The sequence below is a fragment of the Bubalus bubalis genome, chromosome 24, assembly GCF_019923935.1.
Source record: "Bubalus bubalis isolate 160015118507 breed Murrah chromosome 24, NDDB_SH_1, whole genome shotgun sequence".
Classification (NCBI taxonomy): Eukaryota; Metazoa; Chordata; class Mammalia; order Artiodactyla; family Bovidae; genus Bubalus; species Bubalus bubalis.
Window position 1 is genome coordinate 30,178,215 of NC_059180.1, and position 9,653 is coordinate 30,187,867.

The window sequence follows — 9,653 nt, forward strand, 5'->3', positions numbered from 1 at the left end:
ATGCTGAAGTTGAAACTCCAGTACTTTGGCCACCTGCTGCAAACAGCTGACTCATTGGAAAAGACCCTGATGCTGGGAAAGAGAAAATGCAGGAGGAGAAGGGGACAACAGAGGATGAAATGGCTGGATAGCATCACCAACTCAATGGACATAAATTTAAGCAAACTCAGGGAGATAATGAAGGACAGGGAACCCTGGGATTGCAAAGAGTTGGACAAGACTTAGCAACTGAACATCAACAAAAACAGAAAAACATGATGAAAAAGAGTTGATCTTTTTCATCTCCACCGTTGGAGTTAGAGCAGAAGCGGTTTGGAGCGAGATAAGATGATCGTTTCCGAGAGATGAGGCCTTTGTTATTCTATGTAACAAGGTTATGGAGTTCTCTGCCTTTTATTTTTTTTTTAATTGGAGTATAATTGCTTTACTGTGTTGTGTTAGTTTCTGCTGTACAACAGTGTGGATCAGCCATGTGTACACATGTGTTTCCTCTCTTGAGTCTCCCCCCTACCCCCCATCCCACCCTCTAGGTCGTCACAGAGCACTGAGCTGAGCTTCCTGTGCTCTATAGCAGCTTCCTGCTGGTTGTCTGTTTGCAGCACATGGTAGTGTGTATATGCCAATGCTACTGTCTCAATTTGTCCCATTCTCTTTTCCCCGCCATGTCCACAAGTCCATTCTATACATCTGTGTCTCTACTCATGCCCTGCACATAGGTTCATCAGTATCATTTTTCTCGATTCCATATATATATATATATATATATATATGAATATACAATATTTGTTTTTCTCTTTCCAACTCACTTCATTTTGTATGATAATCTCTAGGTCTATCCATGTGGCTGCAAATGGCATTATTTCATTCCTTTTATGGCTGACTAATACTCCATTGCATATATGTACCACATCTTCTTTATACATTCTTCTGTCTATGGGCAACTGGTTGCTTCCATGTCCTGACTGTTGTGAAATAGGGGTGCATGTATCTTTTTTAATTATAGTTTTGTTTTCAACAAAGCAGCAGAAATTATGTCAGAGCAGGGGCACTAGAGAACTCCTCCACCTCCGTGTGTTTTTTGCTACAGTTTTTTGATGCTGAAAAAACTGGATGGTTACCTTGTGACCAGGAAGTTTAGGTACCAGATATTTACACCATGATTTTCATTCTGTTTCCATTTTGGGACATCCTTGCTAATCTCTCTCTTCCATCTTTCCCAAATGTTTTAGCGAATAAATGGGTTATTATCTCTCAAAGTTAGACAACTTGTTCCTTCAAATGCAGGATGTGACTCTTGGCTCTGAGTGTGAGATTGTTGGAAGATGTCTAGAAGCTCCACCCTGGATGCCATGAAATATACATGACACCAAAATAGGCAGACTTGACAATTCCCCCCACGCATGTCAGAAGGGTAATGTTTGTGATCTATATGTATCTTGGTCAAGTGGACATCTGGGGGTCAGCTTGAAATTTATTGATAATTTCATCAGGGTGATAACATTTCACACATTACCCAAACCAGCTTCCTCTTTTCCAGATGATCTGAAGAACCAGGTGAAACTTTGATTGCAGCTGAAAAAGCTCTAGAATCAAAGTGGCCCTGCCTGCCCCTGGCTATGGTTTTACTTCCCTTCCCTTGAAAGAGAGAAGTCAGCCTGTTTGATGTTTGGATGGATGTTCCAACCAATCATACATGTGCACTGATGGTCCCTAATCTACAAGGTCCAAGAGCTGGACCAGAGAACATCCTCCTTCCTGCACTGAAGAACGTTTTCCTTTCTGCACTGAAGGGTAGCTCTTCCTGGCCTCTGACTTCTGAAGACAGACACTGCAGAGGACCTCTTGCCAAGAAAAGAAGCAGGATGAACAGCTGGATATCTTTTTTTGAAAGCTTTTTTAAAAAAATTGTTTGTTTATTTATTAATTTATGACTGCACTGGGTCTTCATTGCTGGACATGGGCTTTCTCTAGTTGCGGTGAGTGGGGGGCGTCTACTCTCTAGTTATGATACACAGGCTTCTCATTGCAGTGGCTTCTCTTGCCACTAAGCATGGGCTCTAGACATGTGGGCTTCAGTAGTTGCCGCTTGCAGGTTCTAGAGTGGGGGTTCGCTAGTCGTGGCACATGGGCTTAGTTGCCCGGTGCATGTGGGATCTTCCAGGACCAGGGATTGAACCCATGCCCCCTGCATGTCCGACTCTGTGACCCCATGGACTGTAGCCCACCAGGCTCCTCTGTCCATGGGGTTTCCCAGGCAAGAATACTGGAGTGGGTTGCCATTTGGATTTCTCATTTTTTTCTGGTGGCACCGCTTTGCTTCAGATCTACCTCCAGTCATTTCTCTAGACTCCAGCCATCCCCCCTTTCTTTTTCTAAATATCACTATCTAATTTATACCCCCAACTAGATTAGCAAGAAGGAAAACCAGCCCAAGATCATGGGGAGTGTTTTCTGAAGGATGTTAGGGAATAGAGATAGAACATGAAGCCAATCGAATGCACATCAAGAACTGTACCAGCTATTTAATGCATACCAGGTTATCATGGCAACCTGGGGTAGTATTATAGTTACAATAATAGCATTACTGTTTCCATTCTCCAGACAGGAAAATAAAGATCAGGAAGGTTCAATGACCTGTTGGAAGTTATACTGCAAACATATAGTGGAACTGGAATCAGAACCCAGGACTGGTCTGGAGAAGAGACAAGGTCATTTTGGAAGGGAAGCTAGAGATTACAGCTACAAAATATCCCAAAATGTTGAAGCCAGGGAGAAAAAACACCCCACTGTGATGGAGGAGAGCAGATGAAGCAGAAATGTGGGAAAACTGAAATATATGCATTTCTTGTTTTTTTTTTTTTTTATTTAACACTCTTTATGGAACTTAAGTCATTTTGTAAGCTTTGAAACATAAAAATGTATTATGTATAATGTGCTTTGCTCATAAAATTATCATGTTTGGTGTATTTAAAGACGTGAGAACATGGGAAGAAGGAGAGAAGTTTGAGGGGAATAGCTTTTTTTCTTTTTTTGAAAAAAATTAAAAGGTTTTGATGGGGGGAAAATGTTAAATAAAAATTTTCTATTTTTTTCACCAGATGTTCATGATTCTATTTGCAGCCATTAACTTTTCCCTTTTTCTGTTAACTTTCAGGAACCCTCAAACTGACCCTCAGGGGTTCCTCCATCTGCCCCAGGCCCAAAGCTCATCATCACTATCCCCACCCCTCTGGGGATATCCCCTCCTTCTCTCTAGTTGTGGACACTTCATAACTCTGGCACCCTTGATTTTTCTGGCCCTTTCTCAAGTACCAGCCTTCCATCCAGTTTTCCGTTCAGTAGCTATTACTTGGTTCTGCCTCTTCATGATAAACTACTCCTTCTGAGTGGTTAGTGTCTGTATAGCTCACAGTGGCTTCTAGTCATCTCACTGAGATGACTTATGATCCTTGGGATTGGCTGGGTACTAGGTAAAGAGGACTGCTTCTCTAGGACTTTTAGAGGGCTCAGGCCAGGGAACTCCCCTTTACTACACCTGTACACTTGGGGACACAGTGCTACTCTAGGGTTCCTGGTCTGATGAATGGAGTGTGGGCTTGAATGTCACTCCCAGTTGGCCTCTTGGTCAAGTGCCCATCCCCTCTGTCTCAGATCAAGCCAAGGTTTTCAACAGAATTTTGCTAAAGACTGGAAATAACCTTAAAAGCTAAAATAGGATTGTTTAAATTATGATGTGCCCACAAAGTGGGATGTGTGCTGCTCAGTCACTTCAGTCATGTCCGATTCTTTGCAACCCTATGGACTGTAGCCCACCAGGCTCATCTGTCCATGAGGTTCTCCAGGCAAGAATACTGGATTGGGTGGCCATGCCTTTCTCCAGGGGATCTTCCTGACCCAGGGATCGAACCTGCATCTCCTGTGTCTCCTCCTAAAATGGGATGATATACAGCTATCAAAATATTAAGACAGAGCTATGTCTACCAAATATGGTACCTTCCTTAAGGAAATTTAACTGATACAGGTAAAATACAAAGTTATGTGGAACTATTTCCTATTTACATAAGAAAGAGTAGAAATGGACTGATGGACTGTGTGCTTATATGTTCATAAGATATCTTACAATCTTTACAAGCCCCTGGAAACTATGACAGAGAGGTGACCTAGGGGATGAAAGATAAGGAGCAGGAGAGATTTAATTTTGACTAAATATTATTTACAGTGCTTGCTTTCTATCACTTACATGTATTACCTTTTGATAGCTGGCTAACCAGATAGCTAGGTAAACGAATAAATAAATGAAAATGTAAAGGTAGTTTGATACATTGTATGCATTGAGTAAGTTTGCTATAAATTTATTAAATGAAAAATTTGCTAATTGATCAAGTCACCACTGCATAAGGAATAGCAGGCACATACTCTAGTAAATCTGAAAATTCTGTTTGTCTCTGTGGAAGGAAGGCAAATGAGCTTGCCTCTAGATGGTCTCTCAGCCACTTCGTTATTTCTACAACAAACATAAACTGAGAACTCACATGTTCCAGCACTGATGTGCACACTTGCGCTGTAAAGGTGAGTAAGACACAGCTGATTCTGGACCACACAGTGAACAGGAGAGGTAGACACCTCAATAAATCACTAGCTCAATGTAATAAAAGCTCAACCCAAAGATCCTGGGGGATAATCCACTAATGGGATTATGGGAGGTCTGGAGAAGACACTGAATAACTTCAGAGATGAAAAGATCCTTAGGAATCTTCTAGTTCAATCTCTTGTTGAAAAAGTAGAAGAAACAGACACGACCAAAGTCAAGCGGGAACAAAATGACAGAACTGGATTAAGCCAAACTGTGCTTGTGCTCAATTGCTCAGTTGTGTCTAACTCCGTGTGATCCCATGGACTGTAGCCCACCAGGCTCCTCTATCTATGGGATTTTCCTAGAATGAATACTGGAGTGGGTTGCCATTTCCTCCTTCAGAAGATCTTCCCAAGCTAGAGATCGAATCAGTGTCTGCTCCATTGGCAGGCAGAATCTTTACCACTGAGCCACCTAGGAAGCCCATGAGCCATATATAAATGTTCAATTCTGCTGCATGACAAGTATCCTCAATATCTCAACAACATGCAGTAGTAAGCATCTATGTAGCTCCAGTTCTGAGGGTTGGCTGGGAGTGGGCATGGTGGCTCTGTTGTGCTCTGTGTGCCTTTCATCTATTGCACTACCTGGGATGTTCTTCTCCTGACATGGCAGAGATGCAAGAAAGCAAAGAGAAGCATGCAAAGCCTCAGAAGGCATAATTTCAGAACTGGTACCACGTCATTTCTGCTTCATTCTTGACTAAAGGAAGTTTCTTGGCTGAACCTAAATTAGAGGAATGGGAAATTATTTTCCACTCCTTTGGTGGAAGAACATAAAAGTCATAAGGCAAGGGGCATGGTTAGAGAGAAGGGTGAAGAAGGGTCAACAATAAAATCCAGCACACGAATTTTAACTCACATCTTTTGGTCCCAAGCCCAATGCAGTAGGCTACATCTTAGGAAAAAATAGAAGGAAAGTTATGACCAACCTAGATAGCATATTGAAAAGCAGAGACATTACTTTGCCAACAAAGGTTCATCTAGTCAAGGCTATGGTTTTTCCTGTGGTCATGTATGGATGTGAGACTTGGACTGTGAAGAAGGCTGAGTGCCGAAGAATTGATGCTTTTGAACTGTGGTGTTGGAGAAGACTCTTGAGAGTCCCTTGGACTGCAAGGAGATCCAACCAGTCCATTCTGAAGGAGAGCAGCCCTGGGATTTCTTTGGAAGGAATGATGCTAAAGCTGAAACTCCAGTACTTTGGCCACCTCATGCGAAGAGTTGACTCATTGGAAAAGACTCTGATGCTGGGAGGGATTGGGGGTAGGAGGAGAAGGGGACGACAGAGGATGAGATGGCTGGATGGCATCACTGACTCGATGGACGTGAGTCTCAGTGAACTCTGGGAGTTGGTGAGGGACAGGGAGGCCTGGCGCGCTGCAATTCATGGGGTCACAAAGAGTCGGACACGACTGAGCGACTGATCTGATCTGATCTGAATATAGGGCAGTCCTGTAGACTAGGTACTTGTAATCACATTGGTATAGTTAAGGAGGAAAATAGATCCTTTCTAGCAAACTGGCATCTGGAAATTGATCTTTTCCTCTTTCAAAGGAAGAAAACCTGTCCAAGGTTTTGCAGACATGTGCAGGGGCTAAAGAGGTTGGTGGTGAGGGGCACCCACTCCAGGCCAGTTTGAAACGGAGAGTAGAGGGAAGGGGGGCCAGGAGAGACAATACTCTTCTCTTTGCATAATTGTTAAAAGTAGAATCTTTTCAGATATTTGTTCAGATAATATATGAAGATATGGACATGTGAGAATGATGAATCATTTCAGATGAAACAAGTGTCAAAGTACAGCCTTGGGGCTCAAAGAAACTCAGGATCTAGTGCCTTTAAGTGAGCTGGCTGATCTGCCAACCAGAAAGCTCCGGTTCCAACAGGCCCCGCCCCTAACAGGGCCCACCTCCAAGAGGCCGCAATTCTAACAGACTTCAACCAATCAGGCTCCATTCCCAGCAGGCCCCGCCCCCAGGCTCTCCTTCCTCCCTGGTTAGGACTTGGCTGTGCCTCCAGTGTGTTGGGCAGGAAGAAGGGTTACTAGGGCTCAATTAGTTCTATTAGGAAGCATAATCTGGGGCATTACTTTCACAGAGTGATAATGTCTAGTGTTTCCTACAGGCAAGACTTCTAAAAATTGGTAACCGCTGTGGCAAGAACTGAAATAACTGTTATCACACTGTTTAACACCTAAATTGTGTATATTGTTGCTGGGGAAGAAGCAAATTTGGCTGGTGGGTGTTGAGATAGTTTTCAGAATAATCAGGTTGCAAAGACATTCTATGATGAGTCACTGAGTTGCTGATAATAAGGCACAGAGAGGAGAGAGACAAAAATAATAACAATAGCTACCAAACAGGGAACACCTATGATGTGCTGGATATTGCTGCCAGATTATTTTTCTCTCTACCCCAATACAGTAGGGACAGGCACATGACCTAATATCAATCAATTCGATTCTTTCCTGGGACTCTGACTCTTAAGTGAAATGGTGCAAGGACCATGGAAACCCCTAAGGTTTGTTTATTCCAGTGTTAGCATCTGGGTGAGACCACTGTACAGGTTAATTTTATGTGTCAACTTGATTGGATCACTGGCTGATCTGAATAAAGTGGATTGCTACTCTCAATGTGGATGGGCCTCAGTCAATCAGTTGGAGACCTGAATAGAAAAATAGAGTCTTCCTTGGCGACTGAGATGGTAAAGAATCTGCCTGCAGTGCAGGAGACCTGAGTTCAATCCCTGGGCTGGAAAGATCCCCTGGAGAAAGGAATGGCAACCTACTCCAGTATTCTTGCCTGGGGAATTCCATGGACAGGGGAACCTGGTGGGGTATACTCAATGGGATTGCAAAGAGTCAGACATGACTGAGCAACTAACACTTTCCCTTTTCATAAAGGAAAATGTGCTCTCTCTTCCTGTTTTCAAGCTGGAACATTGGTATTTTACATTAGACTGGAACTTAGTCAACTCCCTTGGTTCCCAGGCCTTCGAACTTGGAGTGGAATTACACTGCCAGCTTTTATGAGTCTACAGTAGAAAGTGGAACTTCTCAAACGCTATAATTATGTGCGCCAATTCCATATAATAAATTTCCTTGATAGCTAGGTGATAGGTAGATAGATGAGAGACAGACACATAGAGAAACAGATAGATAGTTGTTGTTTTTCAGCCTCTAAATCATGTTCAACTCTTTGTGACCCCATGGACTGCAGCATGCCAGGCACCCCTGTCCTTCAGTATCTCCCAGAGTTTGCTCAAATTCATATCCATTGAGTCAGTGATGATACCTAGCCACCTCATCCTTTGCTGCCCTCTTCTCCTTTTGCCTTCAATCTTTCCAAGCATCTATTGACTCTTTCTCTGGAAAATCCTGGCTGATATAACCATCAAGAGGTTTGTGCTACCAAGACCTTTTGGAGAGGCCCAGACACTTTTTACTGTCTGCTTTGTTCTATACTGGAAGCTACTCCATGTATTTTTAATTAATTAATTTTTAAATTAATTTCTAATTAATTCCTTTTGGCTTAAGCAATTTAGAGCCAGATTCTGTTGCTTGTGACCAAAGAATCATAGCTTCTGATGTAACCTTAGTAGATTGGTAAATACTCCTCCTCTCTAAAGATAAAAACAAACAAAAGCAAAACAAAACAGAAACCCCACAAAATCTATTGCAAGTCATAGAGGTGAAGCTATGTTGCACAGTTAATGAGGAGTGGGCTTGTGATTTGAAATCAAGATTCTGAGCTCTTTTCCCTTTGTCCTTTGGGGTTGCCAATCATAAGGTGACTGGAAACTGGTCTGGGATTCTGGAGGAGGCTCCTCACCAACTCTGAGCTACAGAAACTTCCAGAGGCAGATGACCTGGCTCATTCTCCAGTGAGGGAGGTACTCACAGGTCAAAGGTTCACCGAATAAAGGGTGTCAAACCTGATTCAGTGCCAAGTGCTAAACCTGGGGTCTGCCACTAAGTTGCTAGAGGTTCTGTTACTAAACAAAACTTGGGTTTCCTTGCCTGCTTGCAGTAAAACCAATCTACTGACACCAAGTTATGGTGAAGGAAAGTGCAATGCTTGTTGCAAGCACTAAACAAGGAGTCCAGGATAGCTAATGGGCAAAAAGCCCAATCTCCTCAATGGGTGTTAGCAAAGCATATTTAAAGGCTAAGGAATGGAGGAGCATCCCAGGGGCTGTGATCAGTTCATGCACAGTTCTCTGATTGGCTGATGGTGAGGTCACAGGGGTTAACATGATCAGTCCTTAGGCTCCACTAGGCCTGGGGGCTATGTGCTCATGGTCATCAAGTCACTATATGTCATCAAGTCACTAATGTCTTCCATCTGGTTTTAGCGCCTGTCAAACAACTCAGGAAATGTATGTTAGACACTCTTATCTAGGTCCTTCAGAGAGGAGCTAAAGTAGTGAAAATGGAGGAAGGGACTGTCCAGGAAAGGCCCCATAGAGTCCTGCTCCATTATAGAACCTGGATTGGAACCTGAGTCTCTTAACCCCAGAGCCCATTGCTGTTTTGTTCCACGCTAACCTACCATTTCACATGAGAGTTTCATTTTAACAGGATAAGAAGCAATTATAATTGCAGATTTTCCTTTTTCCTGGCCTTGCTTCAAATTCAAATATCAAAACAAATGTAAAACCAAAGTTTAAACAAGAACCATCCCCGCTGGAAAAGCCATACGCGTTCTGTTCTTCCCCCTGTTTTTATCAGCTCTGTGCACATCTCTGCGCTGAAGCCCCTAGAAAAACCTTTGTTGGGACCTAGATAGACCCCAGAAGAGCCTGAGCTGAGAGCCCAGGCCTCCTCCTATCAGCTCAGGGCTGCACCTAGTGGGCAGATGGTTATTGTTTAGTCACTCAGTCATGTCCAACTCATTTGCTACCCCATGGACTGTAGCCCGCCAGGCTCCTCTATTCATGGGATTTCCTAGGCAAAAATACTGGAGTGGGTTGCCATTTCTGTGGAGCCTTGTACTAAGGTTACTGGATAAAAATCTCTGGAA

The 9,653-nt window shown here is 43.1% G+C and overlaps 1 long non-coding RNA gene across 3 annotated transcripts in view; it reads left to right on the top strand.

Annotated features, from left to right (window-relative positions):
* LOC123331561 overlaps window positions 1-3,093 on the top strand; it is a 113,497-nt gene extending 110,404 nt beyond the window's left edge. The window contains exons 4-5 of one of the 3 annotated variants that reach the window (XR_006548262.2): window positions 1,523-1,976; window positions 2,602-3,093. This is a non-coding gene — a long non-coding RNA (uncharacterized LOC123331561). The remainder of the gene's footprint in view (window positions 1-1,522; window positions 1,977-2,601) is intronic. The other 2 variants (XR_006548261.2, XR_006548264.2) reach the window with 2 other exon arrangements.
* Window positions 3,094-9,653: the final 6,560 nt, after the last annotated feature.